Genomic DNA, 20,145 nt, shown 5'->3' on the forward strand with positions numbered 1-20,145 from the left:
CCCTCCCTCCCCCAACCCCAGCTATCCCTGCAATCAGTCTAAAGAAAGTTCCCAACCTGAAGCGTCACCAGAGAACTTGGATTGGTGATGTTTCGGGTCGGGACCCTTTTTCAGATTTTTCTCTGGTTTCTTGAATGTATATTGACTTACTCAATCATGGCAAAAGAAGTGGACTCCCAATCATGAACGTAAGGACTGATATGTTAATTAGTTGCTGTAAATTGTCTTAAATATGCTGGTGAATAGTATAATCTGCTAGGGAGCGTGTAGGGTAGTCAATGGGAATTTCTTTAGTTTTGTTTTTAAAACACAGCATGGGAACAGGCCCTTTGGCTCATGCCAACCATCAATCACCCGTTCACATCAGTTCTACATTATCCCACTTTCACATCTACTCTCCACATATTGGGGGGAAATTGACATGGGCCAATGTGTGAGGATAATAGATTGGATGCATGTGGGTGTTTCCGTAAATAAGGGTACCAACCTGTGACATGGGTGGCCAAATTTGAAAGTTATTAAATCATAATGAAGTACCACAGCATTATAAATGGGCCTACCTATGATACCTTTGAGCTCATTTGTGATGAAAATTAACCAAAATTTGAAAAAGGAAAAAAAATAATTATAAGACATGAGACATATGGGACACTTACTGATTTCTAAGCTCCCTTACAAAATGTCAGCACCTAACCAATCTCGAGGCCCGTAGTTCACGCCAGGGTTATTATAATCGCGTTGTTTAAATTGCGACATGTGTAAAAAAAAACGTTATAACACTATAAATAGCATTGACAAGGTTACTCAATGGGAGGGACTACAAAATGAGACATCGCTAAAATAGGTGAGCAAACTAAATTTTTATTTTATGATTTTAAGTTCTATTCATTATTAAGTATTTCAATGCTTAATGTCCTTCAGCTGAAGGGCCTTTCCTCGGTGTGAATCCGCTGGAGGGTTTGCAGGTGGGAGGCGCGAGTGAATCCCTTCCTGCACTCGTAGCAGGTAAAGGGCTCCATTTCAGTGTGAACTCGCTGGTTTTTCTGCAGGCCGGATAACTGAGTGAATCTCTGTCCGCAATTACTGCAGGTGAACGGCCTCTCCCCGGTGTGAACAAAGCTGGAGCGTCAGTAGCTCAGATGACCCAGTGAATCCCTCCCAACATTCGCTGCAGGTGAACAGCCTCTCCTCGGTGTGAGTCTGCTGGTGTAAGCGCAGCTCGGATGACCGAGTAAATCCCTGGCCATACGCGGAGCAGGTGAAGGGCTTCATCCCGGTGTGAATCTGCTGGTGCGTCCGTAGGTTCGACGATGGACTGAATCTCTTCCTGCACTTTCTGCAGGAGAACGGCCTCTCGTTGGTGTGGATCCGCTGGTGCATGAGCAGCTGGGAGGAGCGAGTGAACCCGTTGCTGCATTCAGAGCAGGTGAAGGGCCTGTCGCCCGCGTGAACCCGCCGGTGCAAACACACCTCGGACGACCGAGGGAATCCCTTCCCGCACTTGGAGCAGACAAAGCTCCTCTCCCCCGGTGGACCCGCCAGTGTGACTGCAGGGTGGACAACTGGGTGAACCCCTTCCCACACTGCGTGCAGGTGAAAGGCTTCTCCCCGGTGTGAATCCGCCGGTGTATTCGGAGGCAGGATGACTGGAAAAATCTCTGCCCGCACTCTGTGCAAGCAAAGGGTCTCTCGCCGGTGTGTGCCTGTTGGTGTCTCTTCATGCTGAACGACCGGGCAAATCTCTGTCCGCACTTGGAACAGGAGAAAGGCTTCTCCCCGGTGTGGACTCGTTGGTGTAAGAGCAGCTCGGAAGAACGAGTAAATCCTTTCCCGCACTCACTGCAGGTGAACGGCTTCTCACTGGTGTGAGTCCACTGGTGTAAGAGCAGATCGGATGAACGAGTGAACCCCTTCCCGCATTCGCTGCAGGTGAAGGGCTTCTCACCGGTGTGAATCCACTGGTGTAAGAGCAGGTCGGACGAACGAGTGAACCCCTTCCCGCACTCGCTGCAGGTGAAGGGCTTCTCGCCCGTGTGGATCCGCTGGTGTAAGAGCAGTTCGGACGACCGAGTGAAGCCCTTTCCGCACTCGCTGCAGATAAACGGCCTCTCCCCGGTGTGAACCCGCTGGTGCCTCAGTAGCGTAGACGAAGTAATGAACCTCTTCCCGCACTCAGAGCAGATAAATGGCCGCTCCCCACTGTGTATTTTCTGGTGTAGCTTCAGGCTGGATAAATGTGCAAACCCTTTCCCGCACTCAGAGCAGGTGAAAGGCTTCTCCCCCGTGTGAGTCCATCGGTGTTGCATCAGGCTCAACGATCGCGAGAATCTTTTCCCACATGTGGAGCAGGAGAACGAGCTCTCATCAGTGTCTCCTTGCTGGTGTGCCATCGACTGGAGGAATGAGTGAACCACTTGCCTCACTCAGGACAGATAAACAGTCTGCACCAGGTGTGAACTCACTGGTGTCTCACCAGGGTGGATGAGCGAGCAAGTTCCTTTCCACAATCAGAGCAGGTGAACATTTTCTCCCAACTGCTGCGTCGTCAGGTAGGATGACCGAGTGAATCCTTTCCCACACTCGCCCTCTCTCCGGTGACGAGGTGCCGGCACACTCTCAGGGTCTTGCATCATAGCTGTTTCAACAAGAGCATAAAACAGTCACAGAGTCATACAGTACGGAAACAGGCCCTTCGGCCCAACTCATCCATGCCATAAGACATAGGAGCAGAATTAGGTCAATTGGCCCAAACGAGTATAATTTGCCATTTGAACATGGCTTACCCATTTTTCCCTCTCAACCCTATTCTCCTGCCTTCTCCCCATAATTTCTGATGGGCCAAATGGCCTTATTCTTCTCCCATCACTTTTGAACTTATGCCCTTACTAATCAAAAACATATTAATCTCTGCTTTAAAAATACCAAATGACCATCTCAACCACCATCTGTGGCAATAAATTCCAGATTCACCACCCTCTGGCTGAAGAAATTCCCTCTCATCTGCATTCTAAAGGTATGTCCTCTTATTCTGAGGCTGTGCCCTTCGGGCCTAGACTCCCAGACTACTGTAAACATCCTTTGTGCATCCATTCTATCTCGGCCTTTCATGATTTGGTAGGTTTCAATGTGATTCCCCTTCATATTTCTAAACTCCAGCATTGCAGGCTCAGAGCTATCATAACCTCATGCGTTAACCCAATCATCCCCGGGAACATTCATGTTAGATTTAGCTTTTGGGGTTAAAGGAATCAAGGGATATGGGGAAAATGCAGGAAATGATTTTGGATGATAAGACATAATCATATTGAATGGCAGTGCTGGCTCGAAGGGCTGAATGGCCTACTCCGGCATCTATTTTCTATGTTTCTGAACCTTCTTGGGGCCAGCCAAGATGCCCCATCTAAGCTAGCCTCATATCCCAGATTTCATTTTGGACACAGAGGAGATGCACAATTTTCTTACTGGGACAGGAATTGTTTCTTTTCCAAATATCAACCAACACCACGATATAACATTTGACAAGAAAATATTTGCCGAATCCTTCGCGTACTTGGAAATATTTTTGGTTTTCCCTCCAAGAAAGCTTCACCCATGCACAGAATGTTTGTTTAGAACCTGTGTTCAGGCTCATCCGACTCAAAAGTATGCCTATCCACATCCTCCCAGAGGTGCTGCCTGACTCGCCGGGTTACATGGCACTTTGTGCCTTGTTTTATAAACCAGCATCCCCAGCTCCTTGTGTCTGTGGAACATTTCTCCCTGGTGTGCTCCCCCTTTGCTATGTAATTGTCTGAGCTCTTTCTACAGTCAGTGCTCTTAAACTCTCTAATTCTGGGAGCGTTTATATCCCTGTCCTGCCGGTCACACCATTGTTTTTTAGCTCTTCTCAGAAATAAAGTTGACAAGCATTTCCCTCCCCCTTCCCTATTTCCACATTGAAGTGCTGGTGAACTGACCGACCCACTCAACTTGTCATAAGGTCATAAGTAATAGGAGCAGAATTAGGCCAATTCGACCCATCAAGTCTCCTGCGCCACTCAATAACGGCCGATCTAGCTCTTCCTCCTAACCCCATTCTCCTGCATTCTCCCCATAACCCCTGACACCCGGAGTGCCATTTCATGCCATTAAAAAAAAGATACAAAGTGCTGGAGTAACTCAGCGAATCAGACAGCATCTCTGGAGGTACTCATACCCAACGTGTGGAGTAGCTTACAACCTGGCTTTCTGCTGACTGGTTAGCATGCAACAAAAGCTTTTCACTCGACCTCAGTACGCCTGACAATCAACTAAACTGAAATGAACTGAAAATTCAAAGGGATGAACATTGAATTTTCCAATTTTATGTAACTTCCATAAATACCCCTCCCCTTTCCATTTTCTCCCCCAAACCGCCCCCATTTTTTCCCGTTACTCACTTCCCTGGAGCCCTGGCTGATCTTGCACACGTTCTTCCCCTCCCCATCCTGCAACTACATTCTTTCCTCCAGCTTCACAATTCGCAACTATTTATCCTTTTGGCTCACACCTGTATTTCCATCTTTGGCCTTTACCCCCCCCCCCCCCCCCCCCCACACCAAAACGCCTCGCCTGTGTTCACCTCTACCGGTCTGCCCCACTCCGTCTTAAGAAGGTTCCCAAAACATCACCAATCCATATTATCCAAAGATGCTTGCTGATGCTCTGAATTACTCTAACATTTTGCATCTATCTCCGGAGAACATGGACAGGCGGCGTTTCGAGCTGGGACCCGCTCAGTTACTCCCGCATTTAAAAAAATCTTTTTTTGTACACAGCAGTCAATTATGAATCCACATAGAATTTTCCAGCCCACCTAGATTTCCATTCTGTCCCGCCCCCCTTTACACAGGCTATGTTCCCTCTACACTCACAGTCCTGATAAACAGTCCAGACGGGGGAGGAGAGTCCTTCCCCAAGATGTCACCTCTCCATGATTTCCATGAATGGCTGGCCTGCTGTTACTCCAGCATTTTGTGTCTTTCCTTGGTGAAACAGCATCTGCAGTTCTTTATTTCAAATGCCCCTCAGCCATGGCCCGGGCCTCGGCGTGTGTGAAACCCTGGGCTCGCCGTCCCGCTACGAGCGGCCGCCGCCGCCGCCGCCCCGATCCCGATGTTGGAGCCCGGATACGGCCGCGGATCTGGTCGCCTGATCACAACGTCCCTTCCGTCGCTCCCTGCTCCTGGTGATCCTTGAACTGATTTAAAGTTGCTTTTGTGGATCTTCGTGCAAGACCTGAGATGGTGCAATGCGACTCCCTGTAACATAAAGTCAACCTAAACCTAAAAATAAATTGAAAACAAGGAACTGTAGACGATTACGGTTGACACAAAAATGCTGGAGTAACTCATAAGATCATAAGTGATTGGAGCAGAATTAGGCCATTCGACCCATCAAGTCTACACTGTCATTCAATCACGGCTGATCCATCTCTCCCTCCTAAACCCCATCCTCCTGCCTTCTCCCCAGAACCCGTCACCCGTACTAATCAAGAATTTATCTATCTGCTTTAAAAATATCCATTGATTTGGTCTTCACAGACTTCTGTGGCAAAGAACCCCACAGATTCATAAAGGAAAGTCCTTTAATTCTGAAGCAATGACCTCTAGCCCTAGACTCTCCCACCTGTGGAAACATCCTCTCCACATCCACTCTATCCAAGCCTCCACTATTCGGTATGTTTCAATCAGTTCCCCCCTCATCCGGCGGAACAGGCAGCATCTCTGGATAGAAGGAATGGGTGACGTTTCGGGTCGAGACTCTTCTTCAGACTGAGAGTCAGGGCAGAAGGAGACACAGAGATAAGGAAGTACAAGTGTGAAAACAAGACATCAAAGGAGATGTAGGTCAAGGAAAATATAGAATAGATTGTTTGCTAGGAGATGGTAACAATGTTCTAGGGGCCGGAGAACCTAGGGTGATGGAGGAACTGAAGGAAATCCACATTAGGCAGGAAATGGTTTTGGGTAGACTGATGGGACTGAAGGCTGATAAATCCCCAGGGCCTGATGGTCTGCATCCCAGGGTACTTAAGGAGGTGGCTCTAGAAATAGTGGAAGCATTGGAGATCATTTTTCAATGTTCTATAGATTCAGGATCAGTTCCTGTGGATTGGAGGATAGCAAATGTTATCCCACTTTTTAAGAAAGGAGGGAAAGAGAAAACGGGTAATTATAGACCAGTTAGTCTGACATCAGTGGTGGGGAAGATGCTGGAGTCAATTATAAAAGACGAAATTGCTGAGCATTTGGATAGCAGTAACAGGATCATTCCGAGTCAGCATGGATTTACGAAGGGGAAATCATGCTTGACAAATCTACTGGAATTTTTTGAGGATGTAACTAGGAAAATTGACAGGGGAGAGTCAGTGGATGTGGTGTACCTCGACTTTCAGAAAGCCTTCGACAAGGTCCCACATAGAAGATTAGTGGGCAAAATTAGAGCACATGGTATTGGGGGTAGGGTACTGACATGGATAGAAAATTGGTTGACAGACAGAAAGCAAAGAGTGGGGATAAATGGGTCCCTTTCGGAATGGCAGGCAGTGACCAGTGGGGTACCGCAAGGTTCGGTGCTGGGACCCCAGCTATTTACGATATACATTAATGACTTAGATGAAGGGATTAAAAGTACCATTAGCAAATTTGCAGATGATACTAAGCTGGGGGGTAGTGTGAATTGTGAGGAAGATGCAATAAGGCTGCAGGGTGACTTGGACAGGTTGTGTGAGTGGGCGGATACATGGCAGATGCAGTTTAATGTAGATAAGTGTGAGGTTATTCACTTTGGAAGTAAGAATAGAAAGGCAGATTATTATCTGAATGGTGTCAAGTTAGGAAGAGGGGATGTTCAACGAGATCTGGGTGTCCTAGTGCATCAGTCACTGAAAGGAAGCATGCAGGTACAGCAGGCAGTGAAGAAAGCCTATGGAATGTTGGCCTTCATAACAAGAGGAGTTGAGTATAGGAGCAAAGAGGTCCTTCTACAGTTGTACCGGGCCCTGGTGAGACCGCACCTGGAGTACTGTGTGCAGTTTTGGTCTCCAAATTTGAGGAAGGATATTCTTGCTATTGAGGGCGTGCAGCGTAGGTTCACTAGGTTAATTCCCGGAATGGCGGGACTGTCGTATGTTGAAAGGCTGGAGCAATTAGGCTTGTATACACTGGAATTTAGAAGGATGAGGGGGGATCTTATTGAAACATATAAGTTAATTAGGGGATTGGACACATTAGAGGCAGGAAACATGTTCCCAATGTTGGGGGAGTCCAGAACAAGGGGCCACAATTTAAGAATAAGGGGTAGGCCATTTAGAACAGAGATGAGGAAGAACTTTTTCAGTCAGAGAGTGGTGAAGGTGTGGAATTCTCTGCCTCAGAAGGCAGTGGAGGCCAGTTCGTTGGATGCTTTCAAGAGAGAGCTGGATAGAGCTCTTAAGGATAGCGGAGTAAGGGGGTATGGGGAGAAGGCAGGAACGGGGTACTGATTGAGAGTGATCAGCCATGATCGCATTGAATGGCGGTGCTGGCTCGAAGGGCTGAATGGCCTACTCCTGCACCTATTGTCCATTGTCTATATCAATGAAGCAGGCAGATAAAATTTAATCCGGGACAGTCTGACTGGTCAAAGAACTGGGAAGGGGAGGGGGGGATGAAGAGAGAGGGAAAGCAAGGGTTACTTGAAGTTAGAGAAGTCAATATACCACTGCGGTGTAAGCTGCCCAAGTGAAATAAAGATGCTATGATTGTGGATGCTGCCTCCTCAGGATCTCTGGAACTGCAAAAGAGTCACAAAACGGTAGCGGGGAGGAGGGACAACTGGGGTGGGAAAGGTCTTTAATTATGTTCGCTTCTTTTCTGAGGCAGCGTGAAGTGTAAATGTAGGCAATGGTGGGGCGTCTGGTTTTGTGTGATGGTCTGGGTTACAATAGACAATAGACAATAGACAATAGGTGCAGGAGTAGGCCATTCAGCCCTTCGAGCCAGCACCGCCATTCAATGCGATCATGGCTGATCACTCTCAATCAGTACCCCGTTCCTGCCTTCTCCCCATACCCCCTCACTCCGCTATCCTTAAGAGCTCTATCCAGCTCCCTCTTGAAAGCATCCAACGAACTGGCCTCCACTGCCTTCTGAGGCAGAGAATTCCACATCTTCACCACTCTCTGACTGAAAATGTTCTTCCTCATCTCCGTTCTAAATGGCCTACCCCTTATTCTTAAACTGTGGCCCCTTGTTCTGGACTCCCCCAACATTGGGAACATGTTTCCTGCCTCTAATGTGTCCAATCCCCTAATTATCTTATATGTTTCAATAAGATCCCCCCTCATCCTTCTAAATTCCAGTGTATACAAGCCCAATCGCTCCAGCCTTTCAACATACGACAGTCCCGCCATTCCGGGAATTAACCTAGTGAACCTACGCTGCACGCCCTCCATAGCAAGAATATCCTTCCTCAAATTTGGAGACCAAAACTGCACACAGTACTCCAGGTGCGGTCTCACCAGGGCCCGGTACAACTGTAGAAGGACCTCTTTGCTCCTATACTCAACTCCTCTTGTTACGAAGGCCAACATTCCATTGGCTTTCTTCACTGCCTGCTGAACCTGCATGCTTCCTTTCATTGACTGATGCACTAGGACACCCAGATCTCGTTGAACTCCCCCTCCTCCTAACTTGACACCATTCAGATAATAATCTGCCTTTCTATTCTTACTTCCAAAGTGAATAACCTCACACTTATCTACATTAAACTGCATCTGCCATGTATCCGCCCACTCACACAACCTGTCCAAGTCACCCTGCAGCCTTATTGTATCTTCCTCACAATTCACACTACCCCCCAGCTTAGTATCATCTGCAAATTTGCTAATGGTACTTTTAATCCCTTCGTCTAGGTCATTAATGTATATCGTAAATAGCTGGGGTCCCAGCACCGAACCTTGCGGTACCCCACTGGTCACTGCCTGCCATTCCGAAAGGGACCCATTTATCCCCACTCTTTGCTTTCTGTCTGTCAACCAATTTTCTATCCATGTCAGTACCCTACCCCCAATACCATGTGCCCTAATTTTGCCCACTAATCTCCTATGTGGGACCTTGTCGAAGGCTTTCTGAAAGTCGAGGTACACCACATCCACTGACTCTCCCCTGTCAATTTTCCTAGTTACATCCTCAAAAAATTCCAGTAGATTTGTCAAGCATGATTTCCCCTTCGTAAATCCATGCTGACTCGGAATGATCCCGTTACTGCTATCCAAATGCTCAGCAATTTCGTCTTATATAATTGACTACAGCATCTTCCCCACCACTGATGTCAGACTAACTGGTCTATAATTACCCGTTTTCTCTCTCCCTCCTTTCTTAAAAAGTGGGATAACATTTGCTATCCTCCAATCCACAGGAACTGATCCTGAATCTATAGGACATTGAAAAATGATCTCCAATGCTTCCACTATTTCTAGAGCCACCTCCTTAAGTACCCTGGGATGCAGACCATCAGGCCCTGGGGATTTATCAGCCTTCAGTCCCATCAGTCTACCCAAAACCATTTCCTGCCTAATGTGGATTTCCTTCAGTTCCTCCATCACCCTAGGTTCTCCGGCCCCTAGAACATTTGGGAGATTGTGTGTATCTTCCTCAGTGAAGACAGATCCAAAGTAACGGTTTAACTCGTCTGCCATTTCTTTGTTCCCCATAATAAATTCCCCTGCTTCTGTCTTCAAGGGACCCACATTTGCCTTGACTATTTTTTTCCTCTTCACGTACCTAAAAAAACTTTTGCTATCCTCCTTTATATTATTGGCGAGTTTACCCTCGTACCTCACCTTTTCTCCCCGTATTGCCTTTTTAGTTAACTTTTGTTGCTCTTTAAAAGAGTCCCAATCCTCTGTCTTCCCACTCTTCTTTGCTATGTTATACTTCCTCTCCTTAATTTTTATGGTGTCCCTGACTTCCCTTGTCAGCCACAGGTGTCTCTTACTCCCCTTAGTCTTTCCACCTCTTTGGAATAAATTGATCCTGCAACCTCTGCATTATCCCCAGGAATACCTGCCATTGCTGTTCTACCGTCTTCCCTGCTAGGGCCTCCTTCCAGTCAATTTTGGCCAGCTCCTGCCTCATGCCTCTGTAATCCCCTTTGTTACATCCACAACTCTGCAATTTCTTTGAGATCTTGGACAGAGCTGTTCCCAAACCAGGCTGACTTGCAACCAGACAGTATGCTTTCCATGGTGCATCTGTAGAAGTTTGTAACAGTCATTGGAAACATGTCAAATTTCCTCAGTCTCATGAGAAAGAGGTGTTGCTGTGTGTAGGAAGGAACCCCAGATGCTGGTTTACACTGAGAATAGACGCAAAAGCCTGGAGTAACTCAGCGGGCCAGGCAGCATCTCTGGATAAAAGGAATGGGTGACATTTCGGGTCGAGACCCTTCTTCAGACTGCGAGTCAGGGGATGGAGACACAGAGATAAGAAACGGTAAGGTGTGAAAACAAGACATCAAAAGAAATATAGATCAAGGAAAATGTGGAATAGATCATGGTTAGATAGGAGAAGGAGACAACAAAGCAAACAGATAGAATGTAATCGGGGACAGAAGGACGGGTCAGGGAACTGGGAAGGGGGAGGGATGGAGAGAGAGGACAAGCAAGGGTTACTTGGTTAGAAAAGTCAATATTCATACTGCTGGGGTTTAAGCTGCCGAAGCGAAATATGAGGTGCTGTTCCTCCAATTTGCGTTGGGCCTCACTTTCGTGGCAGATGTTTCAATGTGGTTGGTCCACGACAGATTGTTGGTAATATTTAGGCTAAGGATATTGAAGCACTTCCCAAGACCGCACTGAATTGCAGAGACATTTAGATGTACCCCAGTCCATCACGCAGATAAACTTTCTGCCATTGATTTCATCTACACTTTACACTGCCTCGTAAAATCAGCCCACATAATCAAAGACTTGTGCCATCCCGCTCATTCTTCTCCCAGCTCCTGTCGGGCAGAAGGTACAGAAGCTTGAAAGCACACACCACCAGACTCAGCAACAGCTTCTTCCCCTCTGCTATCAGGCTTCTGAACAGTCCTTCCGTCAGCTATGCGTCTGATTCACCTCTATGCTACTGCGGACATTAGACTTTGTCTCTGGACCTGATTTAAGAGCTAAATCTAACTCTCAGCAGTAAAGATAGTCCGAGGGACATTAGAGGGAGACATAGATTAGCCATGATTGAATAGCGGAGTGGACTTGATGGACCGAATGGCTTAACTAGCTCCTATCCCTTATGACCTTATGGTTCAGGCAGCATCTCTATAAATAGGATTTGTCAGACCCACTGAATTACTCTAGCACTGTGTATTTTATTTGGATACAATGTCATCAACAAACTGGTGAGCACTTTTTCCAAGAAATTCTAGAATTTTCTAGTGAAAACTTTCAGGCTGAGTAAAAAGGACAATCCAGGTTTCCAGGTGTCAAGGCAGAGTACAGGTTATGATTAAAATTTGGACCAGCATGTCAACATGATATTTGGTTTCCCTGCTTGCAAATTATTTCAGTTTATTGTTTGTTTCTTTCTTTGTATTTTATATTTACTGAACTTTGTTGTTTATTATGGGGTTTATTCCCCCCTTCCAGCTTTCTTCACCTCCCCCCCCAACCCCACCTATCCCCGTGATCAGTCTGAACAAGGGTTCCAACCTGAAGCGTCACCTATCCATGTTCTCCAGAGATGTTTCCTGATCCTCTGAGTTACTTCAGCACTTTGAGTCCCGATCCATCAGTCTTAGAAGGGGTCATGACCCAGAACATCACCCCTATCCATGTTCTCCAAACTTGGAACTGCTGGGGTAACTCAGTGGGTTAGGCAGCATCACCAGAGAACTTGGATTGGTGACGTTTTTCGGGTCGGGACCCTTTTTCAGATTCTTCGCTGGTTTCTTGAATGTACGTTGACTTCCTCAATCATGGCAAAAGAAGTGGACTCCCAATCATGAATGTAAGGACTGACAGGTTAATTAGTCGCTGTAAATTGTCTCCAATATGCAGGTGAATAGTATAATCTGCTAGGGAGTGTGTAGGGTAGTTAATGGGAATTTCTTTAGTTTCGGTTTAAAAACACAGCATGGAAACAGGCCCTTTGGCTCATCATTCACCCGTTTACACTAGTTCTACATTAGCCCACTTTCACATCTACTCCCTACACATTGGGGGGAAATTGACACAGGCCAATGTGTGAGGATAATAGATTGGATGCATGTGGGTGTTTCTGTAAATAAGGGTACCAACCTGAGACATGGGTGGCTAAATTTGAAAGTTATTAAATCATAATGAAATACCACAGCATTAAAAATGGGCCTACCTTTGGGCTCATTTGTGATCAAAATCGACCAAAATTTGAAAAAGGAAAAATATTATTTATGAGACATACAAGACATATGGAACACTTACTGATTTCTAAGCTCCCTTACAAAATGTCGGCACCGAACCCACCACGAGGCCCGTAGTTCACACCAGAGCCATTATAATCGTGTTGTATCAATCGCGACGAATGTAAAAAAACCGATATAACGCTATAAATAGCATTGACAACGTTACTCAATGGGAGGGACTACAGAATGAGACATCTCAAAAATAGGTGAGCAAACTACATTTTTTAATGATCTTAAGTTCTATTCATTATTAAGTATTTCAATGGAAAACTTAAACACAAAATTGTTACTCTGCTTTTAAATCATACATTTCACAATGTGACCAAAACGGCTCTGCGACTCATGTTCTGCTGCAAAAACCTGGGCCATCAGAAAACCATCTTATCGCAATTTGGCTTATATATAGAGTTATTTAATTGCAAAATTAATGTAATCTTTCTGGTATAAATTAGCCTTGGGGTTTGATGAAATCCTGCTTGAAAAATGTCTCAAAAAAAGGCAAGAAAACATGGAGACATATCTGATATTTTTCTTTGTAAAAACAGATGTATTTATTTTTGCTTCATCTCATTATTTTGGCTCACGCATCGGTTGGGTTGCTGATCCTGCCGTGGACGCTCCTCGCTCGCTAACGGCTCCACAGATTGGTAGGGTTGCTGGGCCCGAGGGGAGTGAGGAGTGGGGGAGGGTGGGTGGTGGGGGGGGGGGGGGGGGGGAATGGAGGAGGTGGGGGAGGGGGAGGTGGGGAATAGAGGGGAAGGGGAAGTGGGGGTGGGGGGGAGTGGGGATGGAGGGGTGAGGGGGGAAGAGTGGTTGAGTGGGGGCAGGGAGGGGGGATGGAGTGGGTGACGGGAGGTGGGGAGGGAGGGTGGATGGAGTTGGTGAATGGGGGGTAGGGGAGATCGAGTGAGAGAGGGGGGATGGAGTGGGAGAGGGTGGGATGTAGTGGGAGGGAGGGGTGGAGTGGGGGTTGGAGTGGGTGAGGGGGGAGGGAGGGGGATGGAGTGGGGGGGATGGACTAGGAGGGGGGTGGAGTGGGTGAGTGGGGGTGGTGTGAGTGGGGGGGAGGGGATGGAATGGGTGAGTGGGGGGGAGGATGGGGGGATAAGATGGATTGAGTGGAGGGGGTGAGGGTCCTAGACCAATACAGGAGAGGCGTTGGGTCCGCGGCTTGCTCTGGCTGCAGCGCTGGCACCACAGAGCCGAAGTGAGTGCACCCTCTCCTCTTCCCTGTCCCCTCTCTACGAGGAATGAGCCCAACGGCTTACTACTTAAAATACAGGATATGAAACAATGGGTGCTGTATTTACAGAAACACCCATGTGGGATTAGAGCAAATGGGCGGTTGATGATCAGTGCGGAGTCAGTGGGCCAAAGATCCTCCTTCCATGTTGCATCTCACTATTACTCTGCGACTATCAGAATATTCATACTGACTGAGATGGGAGGAGAATGAAGGAGAGCAGAAACACCAGAAAGGATGACCAGGGCCAGAACGATATCCAGCTCCCTTTTTGCCCTCTGTATTTTCTTATTAAGAATTCTCCTCAGTTCCCAAAACCCCTCCAGAGAAATACTAAATCCCAACTGGGAGAACTCTTTCTCCCGTTCATTCTGTGTATTGCAGAGATATCTGTTACACAATATTTAGAGCAGAACTGATTTATTTGTCACAAATCCACAATATTGAATTCCGGGGCAGCTGTAGGGGTTACGAAAATCAGCAAATATAAAACAGTGAGACACAATGATTGGGGTGTACAGTCCTAGGGATGATTAAACAGCATGGAAACAGGCCCTTCGGCCCAACGTGTCCACACTGACCATCAATCATCCGTTCACATTATTTCTATGTTATCCCACTTGGAACAGGAGAAATAACACAATTGCAACACCAGCAGCAACTTGGGAATTTGCGTTTGCTTTCTGGAGCTGCGATGGTTCAACATTAGCGTCCAGCATGTTTAATCTTTCCCCTCAGTCCGTGTGCACTGGTGTTGTAACAGGTGGGATGACTGATTGAATCCCTTCCCACAGGCAGTGCAGGTGAACGGTTTCACCCCGGTATGGATTCGCTGGTGGGTTTGCAAGTTGCGCAACTGATGGCTCCGCAGGCTGGACGAGTGGGTGAATCCCTTCCCGCACTCGGAGCAGGTAAACGACCTCTCCCCGTTGTGAGTGTGCTCGTGTGTCCGCAGAGCAGACGACTGAGTAAAGCTCTTCCCGCACTGGGAGCAGCTGAAGGGCCTGTCCCCGGTATGAATCCGCTGGTGGGTCTGCAGGTGGGAGGGGCGAGTGAATCCCTTAGCGCACTCGGAGAAGGTGAAGGGCAATTTCTCAGTGTGAACTCGCTGGTGCGTCGCTAGCTCAGATGACCCAGTGAATCACTCCCCACATTTGCTGCAGGTGAACGGCCTCTGCCCAGTGTGAGTCTGCTGGTGTAAGCACAACTCGGGCGACCGAGTGAATCCCTTGCCACAAGCGGAGCAGGTGAATGTTTTCTCCCCGGTGTGAATCTGCTGGTGTGTCCGCAGGTTGAACGATTGACTGAATCTCTTCCCGCACTCTCCACAGGAGAATGGCCTTTCGCCGGTGTGGATCCGCTGGTGCATGAGCAGCTGGGAGGAGCGAGTGAACCCTCTGCCGCAGTTGGAGCAGGTGAAGGGCCTGTCGCCAGCGTGAACCCGCCGGTGCAAACACAGCTCGGACGGCCGAGGGAATCCCTTCCCGCACTCGGAGCAGACAAAGATCCTCTGCCCCGTGTGGATCCGCTGGTGTGACTGCAGGGTGGACAACTGGGTGAACCCCTTCCCGCACTGCGTGCAGGTGAAAGGTTTCTCCCCCGTGTGAATCCGCCAGTGTACCCGGAGGCAGGATGACTGGAAAAATCACTGTCGCACTCCGTGCAAGCAATGGGGGTCTCGCCGGTGTGTGCCTGTTGGTGTCTCTTCACGCTGGACAACCGGGCAAATCTCTGCCCACACTCAGTGCAAGCAAAGGGTCGCTCGCCGGTGTGCCCCCGTTGGTGTCTTCTCATGCTGAACGACCGGGCAAATCTCTGCCCGCACTCAGAGCAGCAGAACGGCTTCTCCCCGGTGTGGACACGCTGGTGTAAGAGCAGCTCGGACGAACGAGTAAATCCTTTCCCGCACTCGCTGCAGGTAAAAGGCTTCTCACCGGTGTGAATCCACTGGTGTAAGAGCAGGTCGGACGAACGAGTGAACCCCTTCCCGCACTCGCTGCAGGAGTACGGCTTCTCGCCCGTGTGGATCCACTGGTGTAAGAGCAACTCGAACGTCCGAGTGAAGCCCTTTCCGCACTCGCTGCAGGTAAACGGCCTCTCCCCGGTGTGAATGCCCTGGTGCCTCAGCAGAGTAGATGAAGTAATGAACCTCTTTCCGCACTCGGAGCAGATAAATGGCCGCTCCCCACTGTGTATTTTCTGGTGTAGCTTCAGGCTGGATAAATGTGCAAACCCTTTCCCACACTCAGAGCAGGTGAAAGGCTTCTCCCCGATGTGAGTCCGCTGGTGTATCATCAGGCCGAACGATCGAGCGAATCTCTTCCCGCATGTGGAGCAGGAGAACGAGCTCTCTTCAGTGTCTCTTTGCTGGTGTGCCATTGACTGGATGGATGAGTGAACCACTTATAGCACTCACGGCAGATAAACAGTCTGCCCCTGGTGTGAACTCGCTGGTGACTCACCAGGGTGGATGAGCGAGCAAGTTCCTTTCCACATTCAGAGCAGGTGAACAGCCTCTCCCGACTGCGGAATCGTCAGGTAGGATGACCGAATGAATCCTTTCCCACTCTCGCCCTTTCTCCGGTGACGAGGTGCCAACACACTCTCAGGGCCTGGCATCATTGCTGTTTTAACAAGAGCATAAAACAATCACAGTCACAGGGCACAGAAACAGGCCCTTCGGCCCAACTCGTCCATGCCATAAAACATAGGAGCAGAATTAGGCCAATTGGCCCAAACGAGTCTGCTCCGCAATTTGAACATTGCTGACCTATTTTTCCCTCTCAACCCCATACTCCTGCCTTCTCCCCGTAATCTTTGATGGGCCAAATGGCCTTATTCTTCTCCCATCACTTATGAACTTATGCCCTTACTAATCAAGAACATATCAATCTCTACTTTAAAAATACCAAATGACTTGAACTCCACCGCCATCTGCGACAATAAATTCCACAGATTCACCACCCTCTGGCTAAAGAAATTCCCTCTCATCTACATTCTAAAGATATGTCCTCTTATTCTGAGGTTGTGCCCTTTGGACCTAGACTCTCCCACTACTGGAAACATCCTCTGTGCTTCCTCTGTATCTCAGCCTTTCATGATTTTGTAGGTTTCAAAGAGATCCCTCCATATCTTTCGAAACTCCAGCGTTACAGGCTCAGAGCCATCATAACCTCCTCACGCGTTAACCCAATCATCCCCGGGGTCATTCATGTTAGATTTAGCTCTTAGGACTAAAGGAATCAGGGGATATGGGGAAAATGCACGAACTGATTTTGGATGATCAGCCATGATCATATTGAATGGCAGTGGTCATATGATCATATTGAATGGCTATAATGGCTGAATGACCTACTCCTGCACCATTTTCTATGTTTCTGAACTTCATTGGGGCCAGCCAAGATGCCCCACCTAAGCTAGCCTCATATCCCTGATTTCATTTTGGACAGAGAGGATGCACAATTTCCTTCCTGGGACGGGAATTGTTTCTTTTCCAAATATCAACCAACACCACGATATAACGTTTGGCAAGAAAATATTTGCTGAATCCTTCACTTACTTGGAAATATTTTTGGTTTTCCCTCCAAGAAAGCTTCACCAATGCACAGAATGTTTTGTTTAGGATCCTTGTTCAGGCTCATCCGACTCAAAAGGACGCCTGTCCACATCCTCCCAGAGGTGCTGCCTGCTTCGCCGAGTTACTCGGCACTTTGTGCCTTGTTTTATAAACCAGCATCCCCAGCTTCTTGTATCTGTGGAACATTTCTCCCTGGTGTGCTCCCCCTTTAAATATCTGAAGCTCTTTCCACAGTCAGTGGTCTTAAACGCTCTCATTCTGGGGGCGTTTATCTCACTGTCCTGCTGGTCACACCATTGTTTTTATAGCTCTTCTCAGAAATAAAGTTGACAAGCATTTCCCTCCCCCTTCCCTGTTTCCACATTAAAGTTCTGGTGAACTGACTGACCATCTCAACTCATCATAAGGTCATAAGTAATTGGTGCAGAATTAGGCCAATTCGACCCATCAAGTCTCCTGCGCCACTCAATCATGGCCGATCTATCTCTTCTTCCCAACCCCATTCTCCTGCCTTCTTCCTATAACCCCTGAGATTAGTGGGCAAGATTAGAGCACATGGTATTGGGGGTAGGGTGCTGACATGGATAGAAAATTGGTTGGCAGACTGGAAACAAAGAGTAGGGATTAACGGGTCCCTTTCAGAATGGCAGGCAGTAACTAGTGGGGTACCGCAAGGCTCGGTGCTGAGACCGCAGCTATTTACAATATACTTAATGACTTCGATGAAGGGATGAAAAGTAACATTAGCAAATTTGCGGATGACACAAAGCTGGGTGGCAGTGTGAACTGTGAGGAGGATGCTATGAGGATGCAGGGTGACTTGGACAGGTTGTGTGAGTGGGCAGATGCATGGCAGAGGCAGTTTAATGTGGATATATTTGAGGTTATCCACTTTGGTGGAAAGAACAGGAATATCGATTATTATCTGAATGGTGTCAAGTTAGGAAATGGGGAAGTACAAAGAGATCTGGTTGCCCTTGTTCATCAGTCACTTAAAGTTAGCATGCAGGTACAGCAGGCAGTGAAGAAAGCTAATGGCATGTTGGCCTTTATGACAAGAGTTAAGTATAGGAGCAAATAGGTCCTTCTGCAGTTGTACAGAGCCCCGAGTGAGACCGCACCTGGAGTACTGTGTGCAGTTTTGGTCTCCAAATTTGAGGAAGGATATTCTTGTTATTGAGGACGTGCAGCGTAGGTTCACCAGGTTAATTCCCAGAATGGTGGGACTGTCGTATGTTGAAAGAATGGAGCGACTAGGCTTGTATACTCTGGAATTTAGAAGGATGAGAGGGGATCTTATTGAAACATATAACATTATTAAAGGATTGGACACATTAGTCAGGAAATATGTTCCCAATGTTGGGAGTCCAGAACCAGGGGACATAGTTTAAGAATAAGGGGTAGGCCATTTAGAACGGAGATGAGGAAAAACGTTTTCAGTCAGAGTTGTAAATCTGTGGAATTCTCTGCCTCAGAAGGCAGTGGAGGCCGATTCTCTTTCAAGAGAGAGCTAGATAAAGCTCTTAAAGATAGCGGAGTCAGGGGGTATGGGGATAAGGCAGGAACGGGGTACTGATTGTGAATGATCAGCCATAATCACATTGAATGGCGGTGCTGTCTCGAATGGCCGAATGGCCTACTCCTGCACATATTGTTCATTGACACCCGGGGTGCCATTCCGTGTCATTAAAAAAAAGAGGCGCAGCTGGTAGAGCTGCTTCATCACAGCGCCAGAGCCCTGGGGTCAATCGTGACCTTGTGTTCTGTCTGTGCAGAGTTTGCAAGCTCTCCGTGTGACTTTCCTCCAGGTGCTCCGGTTTCCTCCCACAACTCAAAGATATTTGAAGCTTAATTAACCTCTGCAAATTACCCTTAGCGTGTCGGGAGTAGATGAGAAACTGAAATCTGTGCTCGATCTGTAGCTGGAAACATGGGCCGCAGCAACCGTTCTGAAACCCATTCCTTCTCTTCAGAAATGCTGCTTGCCCCGCTGAGTTACTCCAGCATTTTGTGCCTACCACCCATTTTTAACGTTATTTGTCTTATTTCGTCTCCACTCACCCCGACTTGTCGATTAATCGATTAGCCAGAAGACTCCCGCAACACTGGGCGAGCAGACATTCCCTTTGTTCAATCTAACCTTCTTTCCCACTCAATCGTCTCTGCGCAAAATGAACCCGGACTTATTTGCTAACTTTCTCGGTTGTAACGAAGGATCTCCAACCTGAAGGGTTCCCCCTTTCCGCAAATGCCCCTCAGCCATGGCCTGGGCCCCGGCGTGTGTGAAACCCTGACCTCGCCGTCCCGCTCCGAGCCGTCGCCGCCGCCCGGAGCCCGGATACGGCCGCGGATTTGGTCGCCTGATCACAACGTCCCTTCCGTCCATCCCTGTTCCTGGTGATCCTTGAACTGAGCTAAAGTTGCCTTTGTGGATCTTCGTGCAAGACCCGAGATGGTGCAATGCGACTCCCCGTAGCATAAAGTCAACGCAATTGTCATTTTATGCACAAACCTAAACCTAAAAGAAACTGGAAACACGGAACTCAAGACGATTAAGGGAGACACAAAAATGCTGGAGTAGCTCATAAGGTCAAAAGTGATTGGGGCAGAATTAGGCCATTCGGCCCATTAAATCTACTCTCATTCAATCACAGCTGATCCATCTCTCCCTCCAAATCCCATTCTCCTGCCTTCTTCCCATAACCCCTAACACCCATACTAATCAAGAATTTATCTATCTGCTTTACAAATATCCAATGACTTGGCCTCCACAGACTCACCACCCTCTGACTAAATAAATTCCTTCTTCCTAAAGGAACATCCTTTAATTCTGAGGCAATGACCTCTAGTCTGAGACTCTCCCACTTGTGGAAACATTCTCTCC

The 20,145-nt window shown here is 47.8% G+C and overlaps 1 protein-coding gene and 2 pseudogenes across 2 annotated transcripts in view; 1 reads left to right on the top strand and 2 right to left on the bottom strand.

Annotated features, from left to right (window-relative positions):
• The window catches only part of LOC144601450 (uncharacterized), a 201,734-nt gene that overhangs the window by 30,860 nt on the left and 150,729 nt on the right, over positions 1 to 20,145 (top strand). The window lies entirely within an intron of this gene.
• On the bottom strand, positions 850 to 19,587 carry LOC144601098 (uncharacterized; annotated as a pseudogene). Its single transcript, XR_013548239.1, has 4 exons — positions 19,323 to 19,587; positions 16,147 to 16,308; positions 4,893 to 5,279; positions 850 to 2,635 (listed from the first exon to the last, which is right to left on the bottom strand). The product of XR_013548239.1 is annotated as an uncharacterized LOC144601098 (transcript).
• LOC144601096 (uncharacterized) lies at positions 13,178 to 16,139 on the bottom strand (annotated as a pseudogene).

Source organism: Rhinoraja longicauda, chromosome 16 (assembly GCF_053455715.1).
Source record: "Rhinoraja longicauda isolate Sanriku21f chromosome 16, sRhiLon1.1, whole genome shotgun sequence".
Classification (NCBI taxonomy): domain Eukaryota; kingdom Metazoa; phylum Chordata; class Chondrichthyes; order Rajiformes; family Arhynchobatidae; genus Rhinoraja; species Rhinoraja longicauda.